Raw genomic sequence first — 6,778 nt, 5'->3', positions numbered from 1 at the left:
TTGCATCTCATGTATATTTTACCTGTTTATACATGCTTATAGGGGGTAGTGATATACCATGCTTCACCATGTTCAGGACCTAGGTTTTTATACCTTCTGTGTACCTTTGATTCAATATGATTCTTTGACCTAGGGTGCACTTTTCTAGATATATGGATTAGGTCAGGATGTTTTTATGGTTATTGCCATGCACCATATGCATGATTGCATGTTGTGCGATAGTCCGCTCCATTATTGTTGAGCACATCGCCAGTTACATGGATCTGCACACACCACCACTCATGGGTTAGTGGTCGATTAAGGCAGAGTGTGTTGCAGCAGGGACTCTGTTAGGCACCGTTGGTCCGCTCATGGGTAGTGTGACACAACGTGTTATCCGGCAGGGATTCCTCCCCGTCATCGTGTACCGGGAGTTGAGAGCATTGCGCTCCCCCATTTATGATTTGGGGTAGGAGGATAGGTGTACTCCGACAGCATCCCGTCCACTCGGTCACTCATCAGGAGTAGTGACGACAGAGTGTACGGTTGTCATAGCCCTACCCACTCGGCCTCACTATTGTGTGAGATGATCGATTGACGTCAGGGGTGACCAGGACGCATCATTGGCATCATATGCATGATGCATTTATTGTTTGTGTTTGTGTTTGCTGCATTTATATGCTGCATATTGTTTGGATACCTATGTTTGACATGCATACAGGATTTTCCCTATCCCTCAGACTGTTTGACCTTATACTCAGGACCTGGTTAGTACAGTATTCTCCTGTTTACTTCAGATGCATTTTTATCTTTCTTATCAGGAGACTGTACGCATGATTAGTGCTAGGTGATATTTCTTTACTTTGCATATCAATTGTACCTGCTGAGTGTTGGACTCACCCCGCCTCCATTGTTGATATTTTCAGGTTGATGCTGTCAGGAGAGAGTTCCAGTTGCTGGTTCCTGCAGACCTCGAGGATATGATTAGTCTTTTGGTTTTTCTTTCATAGACTATGTTTTAAACTTGTTTTGTTTTTGGATTATTCTACTTATGGACATGGTACAGATTTTATTATGTCGATGGATTTGGATTTGGATTTTATTCTACTACATGCCTGCCTAGACGGCAGAAGAGGTGAGTTCATCGGTTTTGAGCTTTACGAGTGTAGTTGAGTAGGGTGGTTTTCGAGTCAGAGTATTACTGCTTTGTTTGATATATATAACTGCGTGGATGTTTGTGTGGTTGTGTTATATTTATTATTATTATTCCAGCCGCATGTGGCTGAGGTATGGAGATATGTAGAAAGTTTCAGATTGTCCGCCGTACAGGGGAGATGTTGCCGAAATTTCTTCGGACGGGGACTCCTTTGGGGCGTGACAATTTAGTGGTATCAGAGCACAGTTTTACGATCTTTTGTTTCGTATTTTGGATTTTCGGGATTTATCTGATACCAATTTATTTGGTATCAGAGCGGGTTATGATACCTGCTTTTGGTGTTCTGGAGATTTATCGGATACCTGTTGTTGGTATTCTGGATATTTGGGTTAGCCAGGTTTGCGAGTCAAACTGGGCATTATCGGATTTCCGTTTCGGATTTATTTGGATTTCCGGCGATATGTACGTTCGGAATTTTGAGGTCAAATTGGGGACTGGACAGCGACGGAACATCTCTAGACGGTAAATAGGTATGTTGTTATTTTATGTTTGTTATATTGGTATTGATATCTGTAATTTAATTTAACATATATGAGACGATCTACTCGTATTGCTACGAGACGTGGTGCTGGACGACCACGTGCGAGGACCACGGGATCTCTGGATATGCCAGAGATGCCCACTGTTAGTGAGCCTGTCAGTCAGGGACAGACTCAGGATGCAGCGGGAGCATCGGGCTCTCAAGTCCCGATAGCTCCTGTAGAGATACCTACTTTGGCCACACCGACGGTATCCACCCCTACCGTATTTATGGTACCATCAGGTGTACCATTGGCGTACCCGACATTTGCTCCAGAGCAGCCTACGACGTACTCGGCACCACCGCCACCTGGACCTACAGTGTGACACCTGTGCCCCCAGTGCCTACAGTAGCAGCAGCTGCACCATATCCGGTACCATTACCTACCGTACCTCCAGCCCCACCACTTTCCCCAGGCGGTACCACCGACGGCTTATGCTCCGGTATATCCACCAGGAGTTCCTCCTCCGGTTTATTCCGGTACCACCGTAGTATCGGCTCCGGTGTTTCGCATGTTCTGCCCGACACAAATCATCGATATTGTCACGAGCTAGGATTCCGACCGCTGAGTCGATGAAGACTCGTTTCACTCTTTTCCGCTGAAATCTCCATCCGAGTATGGCTCTATCATGGATAGAGACTATGGAGCGAACTTTCTTCTATGGCTTGCTCAGGTGGGAGAAAGCAGTGGTTGCTTACCATTTACGGATGAAGCTAATGCCAGTGGGTTACTCTTCTATTATTGGTGGCGCGTCACATGGACTGAGTTCGAGAGAGGCTTTTGAGAGTTTCTTTCCATTGTCCTATCAAATGGCTCAAGCGATTTTATGAGTGCGAGGCGAATAATCGCCGATGGCCGAGTATATCAATTCCTCCGAATGGCTCGGTTTTGTCGAGTTAGTTGCGGAGGACAGAACTCGCATGATGCAGTTTATACAGGGATTGGATGGTTATCTGCATGTACAGCTTGCCGGATTAGGGATTTCATCTTACTCTGATGCATTGAATCGAGCTTTGATGATAGAGTTAGCTCGGCAGACAGCATATCCGGACAGGAAAAGAAAGCATACGGGTCAGACATCAGGGCAGATCCAGCAGTCACAGGCGACAGAACAGCATCAGAGTAGTCGCAGACGGTCAGGTCAGAGTTCTTCTGGGGTATCTCGTAGGCCTCAGAAATCAGGGCGGTCTTCTTCAGGACGTTCCCGGTTTTCTCAGTAGAACCGTCAACCACCTTCCGGTGATACTCATTGTTTCAGATGTGGATCCAGAGATCACCTCACCCCAGCTTGCTCTCTGGGACAGTCAGTTTGCTTTTATTGCAAACTGCCGGGGCACCAGAGCCGAGATTGTCAGCTGAAGGCTCAGCACACGGCTTCCGGAGGGTCAGGTCAGAGGGGACAGTCTAGTCAGTCAGGGGCATATCGAGGAGGGCAGAAAGCCCAGTCTTCACATCGTCAACAGGGGACAGTTTCACCTGCAGCAGCAGCATTTGTCATGCTTGGGCAGGAGTACTCCAGTGCTTCGGTAGCACCCCAGAGTTTTGTTCCAGGACCTTATTACCCGACTCAGGGGCAGTACCAGACTCAGTTCCAGCCAGCTGCACAGTATCAGTCACCATCCTCTCAGTCTTCTCTGGCACATGGTCCAGCAGCGCCTCAGTGGCAGGCTTCTGCCCAGCCGCAGCAGCCGCTGGCAGCATTACCACCTCCTCCTCCGCCAGAGACTGGTCGTGTTCATGCTATTACCAGAGAGGATGCTCAGCGGGCCGACGGATCCGTTTTCCGCGGTACGATTTCCATTTATGCATTTTCCGCTGATATTTTGATTGATACTGGTAGTTCGCATTCTTTTATATCCCGTACCTTTATGCGGGAGATTGGTAGATTACCTACTGTTAGACTGCAGCGGTTGACCGTCTCCCTACCGTCTGGTGATACTTTAGACGTCACCCAAGAGGTTAGAGGTTGCCCGTTAGACTTTGGCAACATGACAATTACGGTAGATCTTCTAGTATTGGAGATGATCGAGTTTGATATCATACTTGGCATGGATTGGCTATCAGTATATCATGCTACCGTTGATTGCCAGACGAGGTGGTCACCTTCCGACCTTGAACCAACCTCGTGGAGTTTCACGGCATTAGAGGCAGCATCTCGATTATTTCGCGATTCGTGCTCGTGTTGTCACATGGCTGTCGGGTTTCCTATTATCTTTGATTAATACTGACGTTCACAGCTCTCCGACATTTCTGTAGTCCGAGAGTATCCAGATGTATTCCCTGAGGAGCTTCCTGGTTTGCCTCCTAGAAGTCCAGTGGAGTTCACTATTGAGCTGATTCCGGGAACTTCACCGACATCGAAAGCTCCGTATCGTATGACACCGAAAGAGTTGAACGAGCTGAAGGTTCAACTCCAGGAGCTTTTGGATAGGGGATTTATACGCCCTAGTGTTTCACCATGGGATTCTCCAGTTCTATTTGTCAAGAAGAAAGACGGTACCATGAGGTTATGTATTGACTACAGGCAGCTGAATTCAGTGACTGTCAGAAATAAATATCCATTACCACGGATTGAGGATTTGTTTGATCAGCTCAGAGGTACTTCAGTGTATTCTAAGATTGATCTACGATCCGGATATCATCAGCTGAGAGTCAGAGACTCAGATATTCAGAAGACAGCTTTCCGTACCAGATACGGTCATTATGAGTTTTTGGTAATGCCATTTGGGCTTACCAATGCTCCAGCGGTGTTTATGGACTTGATGAACCGTATTTTTCTTGAGTATCTGGATCAGTTTGTTATCGTTTTCATTGATGACATATTGGTCTACTCGCATTCCGAGGAGGAGCATGCACAGCATCTTCGTATAGTCTTGGAGATTCTTAGACGACATCAGCTGTACGCGAAGTTCAGCAAGTGTGCATTCTGGTTATCCTCAGTTGGTTTTCTTGGACATGTGGTTTCTAGCAGAGGTATTTCGGTTGATCCTCAGAAGATCGAGGCTGTCACCAGTTGGGAGCAGCCAAAGTCAGTTCAGGAGATCCGCAGTTTTCTGGGATTGGCTGGATATTACCGACGTTTTGTCGAGGGTTTTTCGCGTATTGCTATGCCGCTGACACGCCTTACCAGGAAGGGCGTGAAGTTTACGTGGACAGAAGATTGTGAGACCAGCTTTCAGGAGCTGAAGCGGAGATTAGTGTCGGCTCCAGTTTTGGTTTTACCTTCTGGAGAGGATGGATTTGTACTTTACACCGACGCGTCTCTACAGGGTTTGGGCGCTGTTCTGATGCAGCACGGCAGAGTAGTCTCTTATGCTTCTCGTCAGCTGAAGGAGCATGAGAAGAATTACCCAGTTCATGACCTGGAGTTAGCTGCCATCATCTTTGCTCTGAAGCTATGGCGACATCATTTATACGGTATCACATTTGAGATTCTCACTGATCATAAGAGTCTCAAATATATTTTCACTCAGAAGGAGCTTAATCTTCGACAGAGGAGATGGATGGAGTTCCTGAAGGACTACGATTGTACCATTAGCTACCACCCGGGGAAAGCTAATGTGGTTGCAGATGCACTCAGGAGGAAGTCCAGAGGGACTTTGGCTTGCCACCGGACTTCAGTCACGGACTTGATTCAGAGTTTCTCGGAGTTAGATCTTGAGGAGCAGGGACCGACATAGCAAGGTATTCTTGTTACCATGGTTGCTCAGTCGTCAATTAGGACGAGGATCCGAGAGGCACAGGCCAGTGATCAGCATTTGCAGTTTATCACAGTCAGATAGCTTCCGGGCAGCAGACCGAGTTTACACGAGACGAGGAGGGTATTATATTCTTCCGAGGCAGATTATGCGTACCTCAGTCTCATCCGGTCTTACAGGAGCTATTACAGGAGGCACACCATTCTCGATTTGCGATCCATCCAGGCGGGACCCGTATGTATCGAGACTTGAGGCGTTCCTACTGGTGGAACGGTATGAAGAAGGACATCGCAGATTTCGTAGCTAGATGTCTTGTCTGTCAGCAGGTGAAGGCTGAACACCAGAGACCTGCAGGATTACTTCAGCGGATTCCTATTCCTGAGTGGAAGTGGGATCACATTACCATGGACTTTGTGGTAGGGTTGCCAAGGACACGACGAGGCCATGACGCGATTTGGGTAATCGTTGATCGATTAACCAAATCCGCGCACTTTTTAGCGATTCGGAGGACTGATCCCCTGGATCGATTGGCATATCTGTATTGTCGGGAGATCATCAGACTACATGGTGTTCTGTTGAGTATCATTTCGGATAGAGATCCACGGTTTACGTCTCAGTTCTGGCAGAGTCTGCAGCAGGCCTTGGGTACACAGCTCTGTTTTAGTACAGCTTTCCATCCACAGACAGATGGACAGTCAGAGCGGACCATTCAGACGTTAGAGGACCTGCTGAGATCATGTGTTATGGATTTCGGAGGCAGCTGGGAGGACCATCTGCCGTTGGTAGAGTTTGCCTACAACAATAGCTTTCATTCGGCTATTCAGATGGCACCGTTTGAGGCGTTGTACGGTAGACCTTGTCGGACACCCGTCCTCTGGGATGAGGTTGGAGAGGCCCAGCTGTTGGGACCTCATAGAGTTCAGCAGGATGCAGAGTTGGTCCGTACTATCAGACGGAGGATGTCAGAGGCGCAGGACCGCCAGAAGAGTTACGCTGATCGGAGACGTAGACCACTAGAGTTCTCTGTGGGCGACCATGTATTTCTGCGAGTTTCACCCACGAAAGGGGTGAAGAGATTTGGCCTCAGAGGTAAGTTAGCTCCGCGGTACATTGGTCCTTTCGAGATCTTGGAGAGGATCGGAGCGGTAGCTTACCGATTGGCACTACCACCGTCCCTGTCAGGCGTTCACGATGTATTTCACGTATCGATGCTGAGGAGATACGTGCCTGATCCGACACATGTGCTGGCAGATATTCCGGTTCCAGTTCAGCCTGACATTACATATGAGGAGGTTCCGGTACGGAAAGAGCGTCAGTTGCGGAACAAGACTATCCGGCTGGTTAAAGTCGGATGGCAGCATCAT

This window comes from Zingiber officinale, chromosome 7B, assembly GCF_018446385.1.
Source record: "Zingiber officinale cultivar Zhangliang chromosome 7B, Zo_v1.1, whole genome shotgun sequence".
Taxonomy (NCBI): domain Eukaryota; kingdom Viridiplantae; phylum Streptophyta; class Magnoliopsida; order Zingiberales; family Zingiberaceae; genus Zingiber; species Zingiber officinale.
Note: the sequence above shows the minus strand (reverse complement) of the source record.